Source organism: Vidua macroura, chromosome 4 (assembly GCF_024509145.1).
Source record: "Vidua macroura isolate BioBank_ID:100142 chromosome 4, ASM2450914v1, whole genome shotgun sequence".
NCBI classification, from domain to species: domain Eukaryota; kingdom Metazoa; phylum Chordata; class Aves; order Passeriformes; family Viduidae; genus Vidua; species Vidua macroura.
The window spans coordinates 37751404-37774568 of NC_071574.1; the positions used below are offsets into that span (position 1 = coordinate 37751404).

Sequence of the window (23165 nt, forward strand, 5' to 3'; positions counted from 1 at the left end):
AAACCAATACTATGCACTAAAAAAAATACTGTGTACTGATGTGATCATTGTAAAGGGGAAAAATTTAGTATTTCAGGATTAGAGCTCTCTAAAATCTTGTAAATCTAAATATGTGTCTGTTTATGAACGAAAGAAAATGGTTTAGATTTTCAGGTAATCAATTTGCATCTCTCACAGAAAGCACATTTTCAGGGTTCTCTAAAATATCTTCTACTTTTGTCCTTTAACACCTTTGCATTATGAAGTTTATTTAAAGGCAGTTATGAAGAAGTAGAATGACCATTCAATGAATATTGCTATTACCTCATCTTTACTGGAAATATTTTAAAATTTTTTTCTCAGATTTTGTACTATTTTCCTTTCTACCACTTCTTCATCTCCATTTTCAGAAGGCTACATCACTTGAATATTTTCCAAAAACTTTCAGATCATATTTTTGACTGCTTGGGAAAGACATTGCTTTGAAGACTTTACATTGGTTTCATTATTTCATTATTTTAATTTTAAATATGGCCTCTGATTCATGGTCATAGGTTTAGAAGGATTATCATGCAAGTTCTTCTTTCTTTTACCTGTCAACAAAACTTAGTTAATTTGTTGTAAGATGAGTGTCCTCCACTACCAGCTCTTGAGATTATTTCTGAGGAGTGCATTAGTAGTTTTTCAGTCTTAGTGTACTTACATAACTCATCTTCATCATTAAGTACTGTGTAAATATTTACTTATAATTTTATGCAATGTACAGAAAATAATTTAAAAATCGTTGTCTCAAAATAGTAGTTAGAGAAGGAAAAATCTCAAATAAGTTGTTATATCTCTTGTCTATTCCAGCTTTACACTGGGTCCACATTGTAGAGGTGAGGTTCTAGTTTTCCACAGACTTATTTTGCTACAGACACAACACAAATCAGAACAATAAACTGTTTGTGTTTTATGATAAGATAAAGAACTTTTCCTGAGTTTTTGTTGTGGGGTAAAAATATTTTGCTGTACTGATAACTCAGGGTGAGCCATATTTTCCCTCACCTGAACCCAGCTGTAGTGAACTATTCAGACTCCAGAACCTAGTTAACTCTCAGCTTCCTTGAAATAAGAAACTTGTGCTTGCACTTGTATCAGTTTCACCAGCCAAATGTAGGGAAGCAGGAGTTTTCCTGCTTTTAGCCTATGAACCACATTTTTACAAGCCAATCGAGATTTGGCGGGGAGAATAGGGAGAAAGTTGGCGAGATTATTTTCAGACCTGTCAATCCTGTGTGCATATTGTGATCTATACTGGTGCTGTGCTCAGCGCAGAAGATCAAGAGCACAACGTTATTGTACTATTTTCCTTCTGCATAAAATACATTTCTTCTCTAATGTCCATTAACCTAGACTGTAAAGAGCAAACATTTTTCTGTATGTGAAAGTGCTTCCCTGGGTATGACTTGGGTACTGCTATCCAATGCCAATGCACAAAGTCCTGTAACTCTAACTTTGTGGTGGTTAGAAATAATTTTCAGAAAGAAATACTGCTGTAGACACTTAACTTCCAAAGCAAAAATAAAACCAAAACCTCAGGAAAACTTTTGTGGTTTTTCTAAAACTGAAGAACCTAAACGCATATGATTCACATTTTTCTTTTTTTTTTCTTTTTTTTTGTCATTCAGCTGTAATATTGTATGAGATTAAATAAGTTTTTGGAGTATAACATATTGGAGAAAATTTCTAACTTGTTGTTTTCTATGCTGACTTAAAAGCTGCTCAAACAGGATTTGCTCTGATTTCTCTCCAGTTAAAATAGAATGCAAATAGCTGAAAGTTCTTAAACTATGTAAACAACAACAGTAAGGGTACTATTAAAAATATCTGGCTGTAATTTTAGCTTCAAAACTCTGTTTTTAATTTTCCCTTCATGCCACTGGCAATGCTTTTGTCTTTATAGGGCCAAATGAACAAGAATGTAATGAAAATATGAAAAGATATCTCTTTACATATTTTGACTTATATTTTTAGCTCAATTTCCTACTTCAAGACAATTGCTGCCTAATAATTCACCATCTCGGTCTTTGCTTTATGTATTTCACATAATTACTTTCTTACTTTAAAACCTAACAAGGAATGAAGCTTGTTTAAGTTTCATAACAGTGAAAATATCCTCATGATGCTCTCCAGATCTCCCTTGGAGGAAGCAATGCACCCAATCTATCCCTGCTGACAGCACCTAGGACAGTGAAATCTGTGACCTGTCTTTGGGAAGCCAGTGACACAAAAAGAAGTCTATTATGATTATTTGCCATCTTTTCAGTTCACACCATCATTGTCTAAAAAAAGATGATAAATTTCACTTCATAAACCTTCAGTTTCACAGCTAAGCTAGGTAAGAAAGAGATTTTGTGAATGGAATAGTAGAAGGTGAGCACGCATGACTTACCATAAATAAGTTTGTTCTATCCATTCTCAAGTTTATACAAGGGGTTGTCCTGGTATTTAGAACTAACTGTAGAGTGGAAAAATTCCTTCTGAATTTTGAGTTTTCACACTCCTTTATTCTTTTGTAAAACAAAAAAGAAAATATTCACTAGTCCTAAATGACTGCAGTTTTGTTGGAAGTACTATTAACTCTCAGCAGTCTCAAACCTGCAAAAATGAAAGCTGTTCAGGTCAGTTTTGAGGAAGAAGGAAAGCTAAGATTGCTAGAAGGACAAAACAATCAATTACAATTTTACTCTGACCTTTTATAGAGGCCTGCAAAAATGTTACAAATTATGAGATAGCAATAGATTCTCTTACTGTGAAAGCCTCACAGTAATTTCTTTATCTAAAGGGACAAGAAGCTTCAAAAATTTTTAAATTTATTTTGCAATTAGAAATTTAGACCATAGAGACATACAGAAATAGCACAGTTAATCTGTTTACTAACAACAACACTGTGATTAAGAATTTTTTATTGTGGAACTTTTATATTTTTTTCTGTCTAGAGTAATAGTGTTAGTGATTTAAAATTTGTCTTATAGGATAGAATAAACTTCCCTATCATGGTTGAAAATACTGCTTCTAGCATCAACCTGTGTGCCTGTTCTTCTGGGAAAATATCTTAATATTTATTGCTGAAGCAATTTCCTAAATATAATAGGCAAAATTTTTCTGTTTGTGTTTTGTGGAGGTCTGATAGGTAGCAGAGAGACCCAGGTTCTGCAAAAGAGGGAATTCAGATCTTATCTGCTAAACATTTCAAGGCTGTGTCTTTTCAGTCACCTGATGTATACCAACATAGCAAAAGGAGAGATAAAACAGTTTGTGGAAAAAGTCTTTTCAGTCCTTTTATATTATGTTTAAGTTGTGTGTGTTGTGTACCATGGAGGAAATCTTCAGAATTCAAACATATGTGAATATGGTTGATACCATAATTTTTCATTTATAGTTTTTTTTTTTTTTTTCTGGTTGCTGACATTTTGAGCAATAATATGCAGTTATTTTGAAGTGTTTTTCCATAAGCATCAATGAAAAGGAAGAAGCTTTCAAGTTCAGTAAGAAAAAAGCAATAACATTTAAAAAATAAAGTGTCATTTCTGATATTTTGTACTCTCTCTTTTGGATGCACATGGTATAGTTGAACATTTCACTATCATGCTGACAATGTTGAAAGAAAGTTTAGATATTTTTTATATAGATAAGATTAGATAGATAAATACTCAGTTTAGGCAATCTGTGGCAAGAATAGGAAATGAATTCATTGAAACCTTCAAAGAAGTTAGTTTCTCATCCTCCAGACTGATGAGCCCACCGGTCAGTTCAGTAATGCATGTCACTTGAGTGGCATATGATTGTAAATAAAAGCATTCAATGGTTGAAGAGATTTTAACTGATGATTGGTAAGGTTAAAATCAAGGTTTCTTTTAGTGGTCATTCCACTGTGATCCCAGTTTTTTAGTCTTCCAGGTTTTCTTGTCTTGAAAATAAGTTCCTTGGAGCAGAGCTGAAAAATTTTCATTTTATTCCACAGAACAATTAAAATGTGGGTCAAACTACTAATGCCATAGTACATTCTTCTTTCCATGTTCTGGACTGTAATCCCACTCATTTGCCACGTGCATCAATTTTGTAAATTCAGTATTATGTTTAAATCCCAGTGAGATTGCTCAAGTTATGCAAACATAAATCTTTCTAAGACTGGGGCCTAAGGCTGCGTAGTCCCAGGGCAGAAAAAGTTTTTAGTTTTTCTTCTAAAGGGCCAAGCTCACTGTCAGATATAACAAATAAATAATATAGTGGAAATATCATTATCTGAATTGCAAGCCTATTTTTACAAAAGTATCATGTTCCCTGATGGTTGAAACATTATTCCAGGCTAGACCAATCTTGAGTTCATATTTCAACATTACATGTCATAGTGTAGACAAATACTATGTAATTCATCCAAGAATCAGGAATCCATGAATTCTTAATTACCATTGAAACCAGTACAGTTTTTTTTTTACAAGTAAACAATTAAGATTATATAATTTCCTTCCCGTGAACATGAATATAGTATTAAAACAGAAAAGTTCTACTTAATGTCAAATAGCTCCTTTCATTTTCATAAGGGCTGTGATAATGCTCTGACCTAAAGACACTGATAATTCCTACTCCGCTGTATTCATTTGCTCATGGTACCTGAAGCTGATTATCATGCATGTTCTTTTGCTTACATGCAAAGGTTACCTCTACAGTGACACTTGAGATCAGCCCAGCAGTGACACCCTTTCCAGGTAAGTGAGAACTGAAAAATCCTGTAGATCTCAGTCTCTTTTAAGTGTTTATCATCCCAGACTGTAAGAAATTCTGTCAGAGGATTGAAAGAGTATCATGGGTTGTTGAAGAAGACTATTCCTCCCCTGGAAGACAGGATCTCCTGCACCACTGTCACCAGCAGGTTTTTGTCAAACTTATTATGAAAAAACTCAAATAGTAGAGACCACTCCACCTCTGTGGAATATGCTTCATAGTCTTCACCACCAGAGAGTCTTGTTTTATATCTAACCAAACCCTTTCCTTTCTTTCTAAATGTTAGTAATTATATTCTATTTTCACACTCTATTTTTTCCCCTTCTCCAGTCATGCCAAACCTTTGCAATTTTTAACACAAGAACAAGGCTTCTTGTGTTACAAGCAGCTAACAATAAAAGTAGTGAAATGCTAGGTGATTCAGCTCTCTGGAATCTTAAAACTGCACATCAAAAATGTTTTCTCTCTCACTCTTTGATATCCTTTGTTGGACAGAAGTGAAAATATGGGTATGAGGCTTCAATAACCACTGATATTCCTATTTTTGTACTTAATTTCTAAACACCTTATTTCCTAATCAAAATATTACCTCAAAATTTTCCTATACAAAATTATTCTGAATTGCATTAACTTTTTTGTTCAACTTTGTCTACAGTTATCAGCCGGATATCCCTCTCAAGTACCCTGTTGGTGTTCCTGCTCCCCAGCTACCTGAGAATGAACTCCTTGTTACCAGTCATTTAGGAGGAAAGGAACATGGAAAGGAAATGGGTTTTGTGCTGTGACTCTGGAACCATAAACCCAAGTCTTCAGTGATGTGATGTCAAAACCAGATATAAAACCCCATCCCCACCATTCCTAATTTTGTCAACCCATTCCTGTTTCTGGGAAGTGTTATCCAGAGAAGCCCCATGTGTTTTCTTTTCCTGTCCTGATAGCAATTCTGCAGATATGTGAATAGATCACCTTTCTCTGCTCTCCATCACCAGAACTGAGAGCTGACAGCCCAGAATCCCTTTGTTACGCACCATCTGATTTTTCAGCTGGAAGTCACCATCCCTGTCCAGTTGAGGTGGAGGCCTGAGTAGCCATGAAAGAAAAGACTGGCTCAGCATTTGGGTTTCTCAGGTACAAACTGTGATTCACTCTCTCATGACTGGTCTACTCCACCTTATATTTCTGTCCTGGTTACATTTCTGATGCAAGTATTCCTGTCAGTCCTTACCCACTTCCTTTCATCACAGGCTTCTCCCTTTTCACTTTCCATGATGTTTATTTTAGATAGGGACTACTGTTTAAATCCTCCTTCTGGGACCTGGTTGCTGTTGATTTTTACCTTGTTTCCTCATGGTTCAGACAATGAAACTAGTGATCAGATCTAAATGGTAGCACAGAATGTGTTGCATTCACCACTTGGATGGAAGTGACTGCTCAGCGAGCAGAACACTGGGGAGCTGAGTCCACCAGCCCTTTCTGCTTTCAGATATGTCCTGCTTCCTTCTTGTAGAAGTTACCTCCCATTCCTTGTGAACTGGTGAAATTAATAAAATCTGTTTTAAAATATGTTTGTTAATGGAAACATGATTATTGTCAAAACAGTAAAACAAATAAAAAATTCAGCTCTGTCAAATATTCAACAAAAAAGGGAACAGTACAAAACATACTGAAGTCTTCAGAACAGTGAATTGCTTAGTCAATAGGCAGAGGCAGCATTACCTACGACAGCTCTGCTATTAGCAGCTTGAAAGTCTCTGCACCCTTTGAACCAGTTTGGAAGGAAAAGTTATACCAAGTCTCGTTTCATGATAGTGTTTTCTGTGAATATGCAGTCAACAACAAAAAATCTAGTTTAGGGATCTAGTGAGACTTACCAAGCAGAAGGTCTCTTAGCAACAGAACCCCATAACTAATGTGAAGCAGCTGTGGTAATTTTAGAAAATGGCTCAAACTGTTGAAAAGCCATTAGAAAGCTGATATATAGAGAATAAAAGGAACCACTCAACTTTAAAAAGATTTCCCAATATGGAGTGTTATGTTATTTTATAACCAAATCTTAGTCATCCGAAGTTTACACGCCACAAAATTCTATTTATGACCACGTGGCTGGACTTTCTACAAGTAGCTGGAATTCTATCACATATCTGAAATTCCCCCTGAAAAAAGAAATGGCCAATGGCTAAGCACATATTCTTCAGCGGTAAAGGTGCTATCGCTATATTTTAGTGAGACCAATGCCACTTATGGTTTGATTTATTATTTGCGCTTGGAATGGGATCCTAAATAATTGGAATCAATTTCTTTAATCATGTAACTTTCAGTCTCTACTGGAAATAATGAAAGCCACTTGCTTTTGGTAAGGCTTTGCACATGGCTGACTGTCAGACGTTAGCTAACAAGCCTTCTAGCTTATTTGACTGCTTCTTTAATTGGAAATATCCAGTAGCTTGACAAATGACATATTTTAAAAACTGCAACTGGAGCAAAAAATTAGAGGTGTCAGGAATAATAGATTTTATTGGTTTACTCTTCAGGCTGCTGCTGACTGATGAAAAAATAATGATATTTTATTTCTTATATTTATTATTATACTATGGTCTAAAAGTAGCCTAAAACTTCAGGCAGGGAAAAACTGTTCTCAGTCAGTATATCAGCTGGCTCCTACTGGATTCAAGTAGGATTAAGTACTATTTTGAATAAAGGCCAAAGGTTATAAAAGTACAGAATATTAATTAGGCAATCTTCATGAGACAGAAAAAACTATACAATCTGAGTTGGATGGGCTTTCAGATATTCATCAGTCCTAGATAAAGGTGGAGGAAGCTGCATAATTAATCTTATGTGCAATGTGAAAAACTGGTGTGTGCAACCTGGGGACATGAGGCTCATGGTTTTTGAGTCAACCCTTGCCATCAGGTCTGACTGCACAACAGGAGAGCAGTGCTCAGTCCCACTCACTTGTGTTGGACAGCTCAGCTCCCATTTGCTTACATTGAAAATAATTGCAGTTGGAAATTTGATTACAGCTAAACTTACTCAAAGGATTGTGGGCAACCTCTATCTGTCAAGCCTTTGTCTTCTTAGCAGAGGGATGATTTTTGGAAAAGCTGCCTTAATGGACCTCACAGGTATGATATATGCTAGTGTGTTATGGTATTAAATTATAATTATTAGGAAACCACATATCTAATCAGCTTTATTAAAATTAAGTTTTGAGGGAAATAACTGAAAAAGCAGCAACAAAATTTAGTATGATCGTGTGATAAAAAGGGCATAAACAGAGTTTCCAACTCTGATATCTACCAAGTCAGGAGCCCAAAGATTAGCATTACTTATAAAAAAATGCAAAAGTAAACAGGCTTTACAAGTATGTGAAATCTTGAAAACTCAGTAAGCAGTTTTAAGTATTCTCCAGCAAACAACAGGGAAAGCTCCACTTTTTGAGTATCATAATCATGTCTGCCTTTTTAGATTTTCTGTTTTATGGCCACTGATGTTGAGGATGGACTGTTGCAAAACAAGTGATAAAACACAGAAGAGACCATATAAAGATTTTAAAATCTCATGGTTTAAGCCATTTCTAATTGGACTGACTCTTTTATCTGTTATATGATTATAAGTTTAGTAATGCTAAAAATAAATCAAGATTACCAGAAAAATAAATTAAATCTAACAAAAGTTATGGGATTATAGGGAAACTTTGTATTTAGTGGCTTTGACTCAAAGTTGGAAGGAAATTGATAACACTGGCAAAGCTTCACTTTTAGTTCTAAGCCACTTTAGAAACCAAAATAAATCAACTAAACTAAAAAGAAAATATTTGTCCAGGAATGTCCATAAAACTCGAGCTATCAGGGTTCACATACCTGATGTAAGAGACATCTTCAACTCTATTTATTAAGTTAACCACTTAAAAAAAATAATAGAATATTTTATAACCTGCATATTGTAAAATATGCAGTAAACAATTATCATGCCTAATTGACTCTTAAAGAAGCTAATTTATTATAAGGTCAACAAATTTTAGATGAAATTTTCTGCAAATGTAAATTGCATAATTACATAAATGAAATACAGGGACTATCACCTGCGGTAATGCGATGACCTCAGGGAAGAGATAAAATTCCAAAAGTTAATTCAAATTTCCAAATTTACTGTCAAGAAGAAGTTGATGATTGTTCTTAAACTCAGTCAAAACTCAGTGTTGCTATTTGCTATAGTTGATAAGGCTTTATTCAAAGTAAGATCAGTTGGTTTGTTTTTAATGACCTGATATATATCTGGCAGTGATTAATGTAAAAATATATTTGTTTATATTGTTACAAATACATCTGTATTTGTTTACATTGTTAACAATGTGCAAAAGCTACTGCTCACTATCAAATAACAGTGCAGTTACCTTTACAACAAAACCAGGTAGGCAAAAGCAATTTGTTCCACCATTTAGAAGCTTCCTGAAATATTTACCTTCTCTTACCACTGTCTTTGCCAGGCTGTATCTCTTGCTACCTAATTTCTATTTCTCTCATACAGCTACTAATTTCTTTAAAATAATTTGTTCTATTTTTTCTGTATTTTTTTTTAATTTGCTTTCATTCAACCACCCTTTGCTCTTTCTCCTTCAATACCATACAGATGGAATTCCCAGTCTAAAAAAGCAGACTACCTTGGATTTTGCTTTTGTCAGTTTTATTTTATATTGAGTTTAGTAATCCATTTTTTCTCTTACCAGTATAAATAATTATCATGAAGGTACAAAAACTACTGCATGTGTTAAGGCCAAATGTGTTAAGCATTCACATTTTTTGAAAAGTCAGGCTCTTTGGAACATATTCAGCAAAACACTTAGAGTTCTCAAGAAGACAATCTACAAGTGCCTTGAAGCCCACTTCTGTGATATACAACAGTAAATCTTAGCAACCATACTTAAACTGATATCCTTTCACAGACAGGAAACCATCACAGGATGAAACTGTCATACTTGGCTGCTAATTAACTAACTTTTGGAGTAGTGTAATTTGAGAGTAATAATAGAATAAGAGGTCTCTTTCAGTACTCCTGAGTGATGTATTGACTTGAAATTGTGCCACTGGCTTAATCACATGCTTTGGAAATGCATTCAGAACAGTCTTGTGGAGTACCAATACTGTGTTTGTGACACACTAATGAATTATTTCTTAATAGCAAAGCTACAAGATGCTGGGGAACCAGAGTTCACATTCATCCATGAATTCAAACTTCATAGGAGTTTTATGTTATAATATCCTTACCATTTATAAGTGATCTTATTCTCTATTATATAATTCTTTTCTAGGTAGTATTTCATATATCAGACATTCTGTCTTTAGATGTCTGATTGAAGAGTCCAGCCTCTCTTGTACTCAGTGGACAAAGTTATTATCTTTCCAAGTTTAACTGTGGATCAATAAATTAGGGTTCTGCTTTGAATGACTATCTGGAAAAATACTATGCCCATCAGTAAATAAAATGGAGTCTCATTAGCCATTTTTAGTTACTGGTATGAATATCAACCTTAATCTTTACTCTGGTCTTATTTATTATGTATGTTATGTAAAATATTCAGAAGATTCAAATAGTATTTACTGTCCATTAACTGGCCTGCAAGACCATACTACAAGCCTCTAGGGACAGGGAGGTTGCGTTTTGCTCCTAATGCCAGCAAGGAAATGCCTGGATGAAGGATGGACTGAACCTCCTTAATGCCATCTTAACATTTAAACTGATTTCTCAATTTTGACTGCTCAGAGTGAGATTTTCAAGATGGCTTTTCTTTAACTAAAATTGCAAAATACATCATGACTAAGAATACTATAAAGAATTTATCCAGCTGACTTTTAACTCTGTTTTAATATGCTACTGATGTGTCTTAATTTTTGAATGAAGAAAATGATGAGATCTATAAATCAAAAGGGAGAGAGGATAAGCAGTCCAAACTGACAATTTGATTAATATGAATTAGTACAAGTCTAGTTTAGTACTTCATTAGTTCATGTCAGCAGTGATAAAAAACATTAATGATGATACTGGAACGCTGAACTTTTAAAGTTCTAACTCAAGTACTGTGCGTGCTACAAAATAGCCTTGTTGACCCTCAAACCTTAGCTGTAGTGTATGTTTAGTGGGCTTGGAGATCTGTAAGTCAACTAATGTTTTCAGACACCTTCATGATATTATCATTCTTAGTTTTTAATGAAAAAATATCAGTTTTGTTAAGCTGATACCAGGTAGATGTGTTATAATCCTGTCTCTGGGTCTTTGAAAGAGATAAACTGCCTCAGTGACTGCTGCGGGAATTACCCAGGGGACTGACAGAAAAATTTCAGCAAGTGAAAATCTTGGTCCCAAGTTCATAGTTCTTATCAAGAGAAAATTCTTATCACCAGATCCTGATAGAATCACATTTAGGGAGAAACATAAGGAGCAATCAATCAAATAATTTCATTTTACATTATGAAGTTGTCTATGTGTCAAGAATAAAACGGATTTGTTGGCACAGTGGCAACAATTACAGAATAGTGTGTAGGAGGTAAGAAGATTCTTTATTGCTTTCACATAATAAAATACTTAGGGTGACAGTCTGAGGATCCAAGATAATTTGTAAAATACAGCTCTATACTGCTAGACCAGTAGGATGACAAGAGTGTAGAAGACAATGGCAAACCTTGTGCATAAGAGAAATACATGCGAGGTTACTATGACAGGAGTTGGATTTCCATGTTGACAGTGTCAGTATCCATCATCTTTTCACCATGACTGTGCTGGATCTGAATGTTGGAGAGAGTTTCAAATGTCGTCACCAGTCAAAGAGACAGCTCAAGGATTAAATGAGATGAAAAAATAAAAAAGTGATTTATAAAAATTGCACTGGAAAGAAGCCACATTCTTTGGGGGAAGAGAGCTTCCCACATCATGGAATTGTTATAATTCCTTGATTTCTATGTATTAGAACCGTTGTGAAGAGATTGAACCTTGTCAATCTCTTCACAGTCCCACCACTGCCACTGGTGGCCACCGATAAGAAGAACTAAAGTGAGACTTCATTTCCTAAGGAGATATAATAATGATGATTTGTCCTTTTTTCCCAGGACCCAGTTCCTGTAACTGGTGCTACATGGAGTGACTACTAGCATCTTGGCAGGATTCTGCTTGAGCCTCAAGTTCTCTACAGGGTCACAGCAATGATTCCTGTATGGCTGTCTGGTAAGGGCTGAAGCAGTACTCTAAAAAATGTAGGAGTGTGTACACACATGCTTGTACCTATAAATTTGTCTAATATGGAAGATGAAATCAACACATTTACAGGTTTCTCTCCAACTTCTTGGAGAGAAGAATTGCTCTTCAGTAAATGTTAAAATGTTGTGAATAAAGTGAATGTGAATGTAAATGAAGTATAAAAAAAAATCTAATCTTGTTGGCATCTAAGACAGAATCTCCTGATTTCAGTGGATTGGTCTGTAATTCTGATCTGATTATAAGGTAATAATCCCAAGTTCATGGAGATGACTTCAACTCAAAATCTGAAGAGCTAAACCTTATTGCTTATTTTTCTGCTTGCAGGTTTATTTTATGACTGAGTTGCTTTCATTTTCTGAAAAATCCTTTTTCTTATGTGCTACTGTACTAACTATTTAAAGTAAATCCATCTTATAGATGGAGTCACTTCAGAGTGTTTTGTTGTTTTTGCGGCATTACATTATTTGATATAACAAAAATAAACCAAATATTTTTCTTCCAGAAACCAAACTTGATATGCTTAGATATATATAAAGGGTTAGCCTGAGGCTTTTACGATGTAGAAGTAAAAATTAATAGCTAAGTGGTATGTTATACTTTGTCTAAAAAGCTCATTTAATTTTATGGCATGGGGTTTGCATGTGTTTTCTTTTTTCCAATGATATTTTACAAAGTTTTGTGCCACGACTTTCAAAGTCACTTATATAACACAAAAAGCACTTTAAAAACATGTAAAAAGCTATTGTGGCAAAAGAATAAAGAATTTCCTCATGTTCTCTAGTAAGTATCCTGTTAAGTATCTTGTATGTTATTGAGAGTTCCTTCATCATGGAGGGTGGTCCACTGGTAATTTACAAAAAAAGGATAGTGTACAAAAATTAAATTATTATTTGACCCCACATCACTATATGCCACATAACTAATTAAAGCACACTTTAACAATGTACTCTTAATGTGCCGTCTGTTACTTGCATGACTCACTCATCTTTCACAAAGAATAAGTGATTTGTATTAGACGAGAGTTGCTAAGGATGTTTTTGGGGCTAGCAATTGCTGTCATTGCTATGTTAAATCACAGGCCCTAGCCTGGGATAGAAAGAGACAGGCTTATCTTGAGCCAGGAAAACAGCACCACAGGACAGATAGCTCTGACTTAGGGCCTTGTTTAAAAAGTTATGAGTCAGTACAAGCAGCCAAGGATCTTCAGCCTTCCTCAGTTCACTCCAAAGCAGCCATTAAGAGCCCTAATGTTCAGGTTGCGTGCCTCACTCTGATTATTTTTGGGAAGTTGATCACAGCAAGCCCTTTTTTCCCTAATAAGCATTCATCTTCATTTACTGGATGAAGGGAGCTCTTAGTGAAAGCTTTATACATGGTGCAGGATAATGGCAACTTCTGCCAAGCTCTGTAATTGTGTGCATGGTCAGTGAGCTTCTCTTTTCTTTGAGTTGTAAAGCAAAAAGCACATATCATAATAGCTCTCCCAGATAAAAGTACGAGCAAATTATAGATATGAATAATGATTTGTGAGGGAATTAAGCTCGTTTATCTAAATTGGCTATTGGTGATGCTAGAATTATATAATACAACTGCATAGACTATATAAGAGGAACTTGTGCAGCAATATCAAAATTTTAGAAACTGCAGAAGACTAATTCCTTTTTTTAAGTAGGAAATCTTTTCCTTACTGCCTCATTCTTATACTCAGACTTGTTCAGCAGCATGCGTGAGGATAATGCAGGGAGAACTTTTAAAGTGACCTTTAGTAACTTGTTTATGCTTAAGAACATAATTATTTAAAACTCTAGGAGAGCTAGTGGTCCTTGGGAGTTGTGAGAATGAGGTTTATTTTCCTCAGGAAGTCTTAATTTCCAATACAATAGTATTGCAAGACATCTGAACTTAATATCTTTCTAGCCTGGGACTGAATGTTGGCTACCAGAGCATTAAGACAGCACAATTTTGAGAGCAGAAAATCATAGGTAAGAAGATAAAATTCAAAATTTCAAGGAGGTAAAAAAGTTTTTCTGAAGTTATTCAATCCCTTCAGCCCTAAAGTTATATTTTAACAGAGAGATGGCAAATGCAGCAGTGATAGAAGATTGTTTATGGCTAGTAACCACTTTGCACATACAAGCTGATACATATTCTCACATGTAAATAAGTAGGTATCTATTCTAAAGCAAAAGCAAATGGATTTTCAGGGTGATTACAGTGTTAAACACATAGAAATTTATTCAACCCTAAAATTGTTTAACTCGGCCCCTTGAAAGTATAAGCCACCAAATGGTTCCTACACTTTAAAATAATGGGATATGATATGTCAGAAAAAAGCAAAAATCTGAGGCATTAGGCATAGTAATACATGCAGGCTTGATTGTGAAAAATTTAAAAAAAATACACAAAAAATGAAAATACCCAAGGCTACTGAAGCACTGTGCAAGCTATAATTGAAATTAATTAATTTTTACTACATGGAATTTACTAATAAAAATATTTTCTATTTAATAGAAAGTAAGCTCTCTGAGTACTGTCTTATAGGCATTAGAAGTATATTAACATGCGAAAGAATGACAATATAATCTCCTCCTCCCTCATCACCCACCTGCAAGCAAACACACTCAGTCTAAAAACTTGAGGAGTCCAAACTGGTAAAAATATGAAAACAGTTTTTTCAATACAGGGACAGTAACTAACATTTTTAAAGGAAAAAAAAAAAAAAAAGAAAATGGTTTCATTCTAAAGACATTTGTTTTGCTTACATTTTTCCCTAACTCAAAATAAATGTATCTATTTTTCTGCCTTCTGTTTTCTTCTTCCTCTTTCCCGTTTTCCTCAAAATAAGAGCTCACAAGGGAAAATATGGAAAAGTTCTAATGAAAGGGGAAATTACCACTGTTAAAAGTGATTTTTCATTTCCATGTCTGTTGCATAGTTTATGTATTCTCTTATAAAAATAGAAGAAGGAGATGAGAAACCTTCACAAAACATCTAATTATTTCCTCTAAAAAAAGAACAACCAGTGAACCAAAGATCCTTGTGAATTTGGACTATCTGGAATATATAAATTCTTAGCCCCATGGTCAGTCTAGTCCTCCTTTTGCCCATCTTTAATGCCTTTATATTTTGCTCTTCTCTTTTGATTTCTATCATGGGTCTTTATCTTTCACTTTTCCCTGGAGGTGTCCATACCGATGTAACAAAGCGGATTAAGGGGGCATTTCAGCATAACTTCCCAGAGGCTCTGCAAGGGGTCTCAGAACAGCATGAGCTAGGTTCCTTTCAGGTAAAACAAATTCTGGAAGATGCCCTAGCCTGAAATGGATAGGCAGAGAAGGACATCAGCTCTGAGCCTCATAAAGAAATATAAAATCTTGAAATGCATATATTACTTGCATTAAACCCTCACTAACAGCTCTTGTGCTCCACAGATTTGCTCTAACAGTTCTCTGTTTCTTGCTAAGCTACCCAAATGCAATCTCTTAAAAGGGGACAATAACGCCTATCTAGGTGGTATGTTCTAAATTCAGCTCTTCTCTCTCTGCTCAGCACAATAATCTAAAGTTGTCCTCTGCAGCAGAGAACTGGTGTTTAAGGCAGTCTTGCAGTTTTCACAGACTTCCCTCCCACCAGCATATTTTCCTTGATATAAAAAATTGTGGGCTGGTGAGCAGGTGTGCAATTTGAAGGCAACATGCTTCCTGCTATGTGAGGACTATCTTAGTATCTTTTTCTGTCTATCACTTACGTCCATGTTGGCTCACTGCAAAACTGGACAAAAAACCTCAACCCAATCCTGGTGCTACGAGAAGTTTCGGCCAGTACCTTGTGCTGTGGTGTGTCAACTGCTGTTGGTATTTTAGCTTTTAGCCAGGTAGATTCTGCTCTATTGCATTTCCATTTATGAAAATGCAGGTGATAGCAGAGGTTATGTTAACAGAAAGTAACCATAAACAAGGAATTCCAAAATGAATTTGTAGCATTTTTACTTGTATATCTATACATGTGTTTTGTCTCCTCCAATGTTTTTTCCACTACATCTTTCAGAAAGCTATAAGATCACAAGACCAAACTGTTACAAGCTTGTTGGAAAAAAGAACATATAATTTCTAGCCACAGGCCAGAATGTCAACTTCAGCAAAAACTGAGGGGAGAGGAAGAGAAAGAAGAAAGAATATAGGACTAGAATACGTTTTCATTTATTTTAAAAAGTCTCTTTTAGGAGGAGCTCATGATGGATAACAGGAAAAAAACAGCAATAACACCCAGGGAACAGTAACATCTATAGAAGCTATGTGTGCTGTATGGCAAACAGTGACAGAAATTAAATAAAAGCTTCAGGTCACTGTTCAGCATGAGACAAGAAGGCAATCATGGTCACTTTTCAGCATGGTCTTGAACTGGATACCAAGAAGTTTAGATGAATTGGAAGACATGACTTTGGATGATCGAGTGCTAAACTCCTTAGCCCACTGATAACAACGTCCAAGTGTCAGACATGCTTGACCCGTGCTTGGTACTTTTATTACATTGGACATCGGTCAATTCCGACTCATAAATGCCAAGATGACAAAGGAGATGAAATTCAGTGAAGTAATAAATCATTACAGTGTTGAAATGCAGCTGTGGTGAGGCTGAAAGCAAAGTCTTACATACATTTAGCAACATCAAGTGCCAGCAACTCCTCATGGACTGTGAGCAGCTCAATTGGAGACAGTTGAAGGGAGCAGGAAGGCAATTTTCTAAAAAAGTAAAGATGTGAAATGGAATGATTTGATTTAAAAGTCAAAGTTTAGTACTGGTTACACCTGAAAAGAATGGCATGGGCAGTACCTGCTGCTGAAAACTGAGAGGATAAAAAGCAAAAGACGAACACATATAAGTGCAGCCAAGGTCATTTTGAAGAAAGAATCAAGAATTAGTTAGATTGGGGTTTATTATACAATATCAAAGTTGGGCTTAATTGAAGAAATTGTCCCCAATGAGAATGACCATCAAAACTACACCCCAAGGACCTGACAGAAGATTAAAAGGTATAACTAATTTAGTAGATAAATTGATGTGTATTTGAAACTCTGTAAGAAGATAACCCTGATTCTTGCTGTTTGTTACTATTTTGGGGAAACTACAAGTAGAGAGCATTACAAATAAGCAGATTCCAGCATATTTGAGCTGCAGTCAGTTATGCTACACAGAGACTTATTTTTTGCAACATTATTCAGTGAGACACTGAACAGCAGATTCTTCCAGGCCCTTTGGTTCTTAGTTATTAAGGAAAAGCATTCTAATGTGGGTGTTTTAGACTTCAGCTTGCTATCCTTCCCTCTTGTCTTTCTGAATTTTCTTCATACCTGCTTTCTTTGTCTGCTTTCCTTGTCTGCTTTCCTGGTAGAATTGTCATTGTTTACATAAACCACATTATGAACTGCTTGAACAATCTTCAAAATGTGGCAGAACCGGTGTCTTCCAGAGCATAGATCACACAATAAGCAGGTTCTAGCATCAAATGTTGAAAGAACTTACTGTTGCGTAAGGTTGTTCAGTGAAATGAGGTTGTCTTTCGCCCCATCAAAGAAGACATGGGTGGGTTTATGCAAGTTTTAGGGAACTCCCTGTGGGGTTCTGTTTTAACCTATTCTGATAGCGATGCAGGAAAGAAATGAGCTACATAGTGTATATAACAGATGTTTAATTGCATCTGGGGAAACATTCATTATGAATATCATTCACACCGTACTTTACCTGTTCCTCTGGTGAACACCTGTGTGTTAGTAGTGCATGTGGTGGTAATGTGAGAAACTCTCACTACCAGCCTTTTAAATTTTACTATTCCCTCTTTTTTAAAATGTGCTAAATTAGATACAGAAACAAAGAAACACACCTAAATAAACAAAGGAACATAAGGAACATGAGCAATACCGCACTGCCAGAAAGAGCAGGTGGAAATACAAGTTTAAGGGCCATTAAAGCCCTGTGAAATTTTTCAGTGTGTCACAATTACAGGAACACCTGGGTCAAATAAATTAGGACTAATCCATTGGGGGTGTTCTTTACAGTCTACTCTGGTCTCAGAATGGCTTGACCCTAACCTGTAATTCCGAACCAAAAAAGAAAAAATTAACAGGAAAAGCTTGCCGGTTCAGGTGGCTATTGTCAAGGTAATCCATTAACTTTTAATAGAATACAAAGATGGCAGGGAGAGAGTACAGATAAGGAAAGTCTCCACGGGCCTTAAAGAGGAAATTCAATAGGTATATATATATATATATATATATATATTTGGCTAGTATGTGAAGCTTGATAAAGGCCCAACCTCTGATTTCTATGTAATTTCAATCATAATGCATGCACACTGATGTAAATCTAATGAAAAGTTTGTATAGGAGAGCTACTTTATGAAATTTATTTAAAAACCGGATGAAGCTTCTTGATTTCCAAAGGCTGAGAAAACATTCTGGTTAAAGAATATATTTGGATCCAATGTTCCATAGGAACATCCATTACTTTTGCTTCTTGGAAAGGAAAATGAACCAGTAGATATAAACTATGCCAGAGGACAGGGAAAGTTGAAAACGTTCTATACTATGTGTATATGTACTACATGTACCTCATACACTGGTCCCACCATCAGGAACATCGTAACCTCCAATTTTCTTGTCAAGAACTAATAGACTATTTTGGGTTCCTTACCTTCATTTTATCCACCATGGCAGAGTAGCAGACTTCCCTTGGACCTAAAAGAGAGTCAGGGAAAGATCAGAAACTGTTTTCCACTCCTCAAAATTCTGCTGAAGATACTGTTTCCCTCTTCAGAAAAGTGATGATTAGTTAAGAGAACAGACAATCACCTTTGTACATTCTTTCTCCATGTCAAAAGTTTTTGTGAAGAAATCCATTGCAAGATAATTTTTCAAGGGCACAAGGCTTGATTTAATTAAGGGCTTAACAACAGTTAAAAAGCAACCCCAAATCTCACAGTGGCTGTATATGTATTACGTGTAGTCTAATATCCTACTGTATTAGGTAATAAGAGTTTCAACAACTATAGAATTAATACAATAACTATTATTCTAGCATGCACACACATGAATCTTACCTAAAATTATGATAAAAAAGTAAAAGCAAACCAATTTCAAATCTGTGAATTCTAAAAGCAGAAGCATATTAACAGGTAAGCAAGACATGATGTTTTCTTTGTTGAATGGTATAAAATAGTCTCAACAAAAAAATAGATGAATGCCTGGAAACATGTTGAGCTTCATTTATAAAGTTTTAATATATGTAAGGAAATTCAAAGAACATAAATTCAACCTTTTAAAAAACTATTCCAGCACTTAAAACAAAGGACCTTTTAAAAAAAGAGTTTCTCCTTTTTTACAAGGGTTCTCCTCCCTGTTAGATTTAAGCAGCAATATGTTTGATTCTGAAAACAGATCATCTAAAATTTATTAGCCTACTCTACATGGAAGGAGTCCTAATAACACAAACTGAATCATAGTACTTTGAGACATTGATAAATGGCAGTTGAAATGAAAGAAAGAGAAGACTGTACCAAGTGAAGCAGTATAATCACGTTCTTTACTTCAAGCTAAAAAACTAATCTGTTCTCAGCAGGATGTGATTATTATCTCTTTAGAAACACCAGAAAATTAGTTTCACTAAAATGTGGGCAAGGTCAAAAGATGACTCCTCACTTGAACAGAAGCAGAACCCAAATTCAAATAATCCTCATTTCAAAACAGCCCTTTGAAGACTGGTGTTTATGAAGGGATGGACAGTTGAAGATGATCTTAGGGATCACAAACTGAATCCATAAAGGATGCAAAAGGTGCACCAGGAATCTAAACTCTTCATTTATCTAATGTGAAGCCTTTCAGAAGTTCATATAATTACAGGCAGAAGTCCACCAGTTTTTACTGGAAATCTAAAGAAACATCAAAATCTCGGTCTAAAGACTACCAATGTCATACCTCCTATAGCTGTGTTAAATGTGGTGTTGCTAGGCTTTTCTTGCCAGTAGAAGAGAAATCTATTTTGATTTCTCAAGGATATTTGTCTAGATATGGTTTCGTGTCAGTTTAAATTTTTATGCAGTGTTATAACTATAAAAATTTAGACAAATAATATATTTACATATGTTTAGCACCTCAACAAATTAATCTGAGCTAGAATACAAATACTTGTAGAGTGCATAAGACTCTACATTAGCTTTACTTCAAGGTTAAAAGAAAATATTTTCATGGCACAGAATTTTCACAGCACAGAATTTTCACGTGATCTATACATAGAAGGTATTGCAACATTAAGAATTGAAACAATGTTAGAATAATGAACTACATATAAAAGGATATTTTTAGCTAAAATGGGATTCTAGTGCATTGGATCTGATGTAATTTTGGAATTTTCACAGAAATATTCTATACCCAGGGAAGTGGCCACAGCACTAAGAAGCATTCGGACAGCACTCTCAGGCACATGGTGTGCTTCTTGGGGCAGTCCTCTTCAGGGCCAGGAGCTGGACTTTGATGATCCTTACACATCCTCTGTAACTCAGGATAAGCTTGGATTCTATGATTGTAAATTAGGCAGAATTTACATCTTAACTCTGGTGCATGAATCAATTCACAGGTGCTTTTACACAATCATAACAAATAAGTTTTTTAGGTAGAACCCAAAATTAAGTCAGCCAAGAATCCTTATGAAGTGAGTACATTTAATCTGAAGGAATTTCCTCATAAAAATTTGACTTGAAATATTTGGCGTAGTGTTCTATTGCAGTTGAGACAGCCACAATACACAGAGTGGCACCATACAATTTCAGAAGGCTCTAAGCACTTGCCCATACAGAGTAACACCATACCTCATCGGAAGGCGTTGGGCATCTGCCCATACAAAGCAACATCATTTCACTTCAGAAGGCTGCAAGTGTCTGCCTTTCTTCTTCTTCAGCCCAACCTTTTACACCCCTCATGTTCGTGCACTGCACCTCTGTGCCCTCTGTCCCCTTTGGTGGTTTGTCAGTGCACCTGGACACTCCATGGCTCATTGCTGTCAGTGCTGCTCACCTGCTTTTCACAGCTGTAGCCCACTGGGGACGAGGCTCGGCTGCAGTCCCACTCCCAGTTAACACAAACTGTGTGTCTACAGTGTTCCAGAAAGAAATCCATAAAGATAAATGAATTGGCATTGTTGTTTCTAACAGCTTTCCTTGTAGGGGTTGAATCTAGAAAGAAAAGGAAATTTTGACTAACCTCACTCAGCAACAGTGACATTTTCTACAGGTCCCAGTGTTAATAAATAGCAATCAAGGGCCTCTTGTTCAAAACATGCCTTTTGTTTTAGCTATGAACAGAGATACTAAGCTACTTGTGAGAGCTCAGGTACATGTAAATTGTTTCCATTAATGGAAATAGAAACTTAGGGTTCTTGGAAAGACATCAAAGATTCAGCCACTTAGAGCTGGAATTGTAGAACAAAACATCTTGATGCTCTGTTAACAGACAGCTTTTGGCAATAGCACATCCTTTGGTCCCAGTGTTTCCAGCAGGGAGATTTCCACATTGACTGTGGTGAAATGGTCAGATAGCAGGTAAAAGATTAAGGCAAGAACAGAGAGGACACTGTCGATTTTTATATCCAGTGGATTTAATCTGAAAACTATCTTGCAAACTCAGGGACCAACTCTTTAGCTGCCACTGATATTACCTTAGTGAGGCTCTAATACCTCTGGGCAAACCATGCTGGTTTACATCAGTTGACAGAACTCACCAGCACTTTTATTTCTGCAAATTGCACAGATGGAGAAGGTTCGTGCTTTTCTTTATGTTCACCGAGCATTTAATTCTAGTGCTGGGAGAGGAAATTTGGAGAGGTTTTGACAAGGGCCAAATTAAATTTTTTTTTCTGCGCAGAGTTCTATACCTATCTGGGCTGGCCAGACCAGATGAGATACCAAATGAAGCAGTACTCTGCTGGATTGCTTGGTTACAAAAAGTGCGAAGTGTGGAAACACAAGCAAATGAAGAAGTCCCATATGAAATGTTGGTACAAGTCCCACCAAACTGAAAATCTCAAGAAATATGGACTGAAAGTTTAATATCCGAGTCTAAACAATTTGATCTTTTAATATCTTTTCAGTCATTTCAGCAGAAAACCTACTATGAAATTGTAGGACACAAATGTCAGGAATTGTGTGCCCCCATACATAACTGGAACACTTCTGATGGATAGGATAAAGAATGAAAATGCAGAAAATGGGAGTTCAGTTTAAGGCCAAAGGGCTACCTTGATAATGAAAATAAGAGACTGAGGAAAGCATGTCAGGTAAGGTGCTATTTAGTGAGAGGGACAGGGAGAGGAATCAGAGACTGAAAAAGAGTTTCTAAAAGAAGTGAGGAAAGGAAGAGTAAGAGAAATTTGAAGCCAAAACACATTAATAAAGGAAATTCACATAGGACCTGAAGAAAACCCAGTTATAGGAAGAATGCTATGCTAATGTAAATTGGAAAGCCATGATGAGAACATTGTTTTGTTTTGTTACAATCACCAAAAACCAGAACAAACCAACATAACAGCACTGGACAGTGGTATAGGAGTTGGTATAGATGTTGCCTGCCTTGAAAAACATTTTTTCTTGCATAACCTACTGTGTTTTTAAAGAAAACCTTTCTAGGACTACTCTAGAGCAAAGCACAGAGTATTTTCTTTTATTATAATAGCTATGATAGTGCTTGAGAATGGGCCACAGTTTATTGATTATGAGTTTAAATCATTTGCATTGAAAATGACTTATGCATTTCCTAGTTGTCAAATCAGGTAGCTTCTGGTAAATGCTGTGAAGACAGCTCTGAAGTCTGTCAAGTTATAATTATTATATGATAAATGCACGGATAGAATATGATTGTTTACCCATTGTTTAATGGATAAATAAAAATGTTTGTACTCCCAGAGACTATTAAAATAATAAAAAATAATGGAAATTTGCAGATATTTAAAGAGTGTCTAGGAAAAACCAAATGCTAATTAAACCAGATTCATGCTATGTATGCATATAACTGTGAATTTGTTTATTATTTTGGCTGTTTAGTTTAATATTTGCAAAGGCTGTGGTTTTAGTTTAAATGAGGGTTAAATGTTCCTGCAGCTATTTTAGCCAGGTGTTTAGGTAG

The 23165-nt window shown here is 35.6% G+C and overlaps 1 long non-coding RNA gene across 1 annotated transcript in view; it reads right to left on the reverse strand.

The window, feature by feature from the left end:
• Positions 1-365: 365 nt before the first annotated feature.
• LOC128805883 (uncharacterized) overlaps positions 366-23165 on the reverse strand; it is a 52114-nt gene continuing 29314 nt past the window's right edge. The window contains exon 3 of the long non-coding RNA XR_008436625.1: positions 366-377. This is a non-coding gene — a long non-coding RNA (uncharacterized LOC128805883). The remainder of the gene's footprint in view (positions 378-23165) is intronic.